A 1,038-nucleotide genomic window follows, 5' to 3' on the forward strand; every position below is an offset into this window, starting at 1 on the left:
TCCTTAAAACGAACCTCTTCACACAGTCCAGATACGCTCAATTTACTGAAAAGTGGGAAAAAATCTTGCTTACCTTTTCCCGGATTTTGATTTAGAAGACTGATCTTGCAGCGTGAAATGCAACGCTAATCAGTGTTCACGTTATCTTCACAGTGACAAAAGCAAGCTATTTAATCCGTTGAATTTTCTTGTTTTTCATCTCTTGCCGCATAAAATACTTTACATTTCTCAAGTATCTCAATAAACACTTGCGGGTTCCAACCACAGCTCACTTTTCTTTATCTAGAGAAAAGTATTCCTTACTAGTCGTGATTTTCTTTAAATGGAAATCTTCAATTAGTTCACATTTACATATTCACACGTTTTTTTCTCCTCTTTTCAATAAAGTTGCATGCAAAATATCCTCTTTTTGGGTTTGATTCGTCAGATTCACAAAACTGTTACCGATTAGCCCTCAGAGGGAGAGAAGAACATAATAAAATCCAGATCATCAAATCTCTTCTAGAGCTCAAAAGATGGGGAAAAAAGGGGGACAACACGACCGTAACCAGACACGAAAGGGCGCGGGCGATCACACGAACGTCCTGACTTCCACGGCGCGGAGGAACTACTGAACGAACAGACACGAAGCAGACACGCCCAACGCAACTCCTCGGCCGCTGCGAAGGGTTGCCCGGACGCCACTTTTTCCAGCCAAGGAAAATGTCACGGCCGTAAATGATTCTCGGTCTTGGGAGATGTATTTTTCTTTTTCTTTTTGTTATTAACATGGAGGGTGTACTTTGGGTATGATAGGTTATTAAGGTGATGAAGAACACACCTGGATTAGCAAAAAACGTATACGAACATTGAGATATTCCTCGCTATCTACACGATACATTTTCTTCGCACTTCTCTGCCTACAGTAGGTGTATCAGTGATGTTTATTGTAAGTGCTGTTTTGTATGCTTCGTTTATAACTATAAGATACATAATTCTAATCGTGAATCAATAGTCCTCAAGTAATTATATATCTACATGAAGTAGAGACAGAAGAGG

At 39.8% G+C, this 1,038-nt stretch overlaps 1 protein-coding gene across 1 annotated transcript in view; it reads right to left on the bottom strand.

The window, feature by feature from the left end:
• LOC119582049 (lachesin-like) overlaps positions 1-803 on the bottom strand; it is a gene marked incomplete in the record, with an annotated part of 127,463 nt that extends 126,660 nt beyond the window's left edge. Inside the window, 1 exon segment of the mRNA XM_037930290.1 lies at positions 74-803.
• Between the last annotated feature and the right edge of the window lie 235 nt (positions 804-1,038).

This window comes from Penaeus monodon, chromosome 15, assembly GCF_015228065.2.
Source record: "Penaeus monodon isolate SGIC_2016 chromosome 15, NSTDA_Pmon_1, whole genome shotgun sequence".
Taxonomy (NCBI): Eukaryota; Metazoa; Arthropoda; class Malacostraca; order Decapoda; family Penaeidae; genus Penaeus; species Penaeus monodon.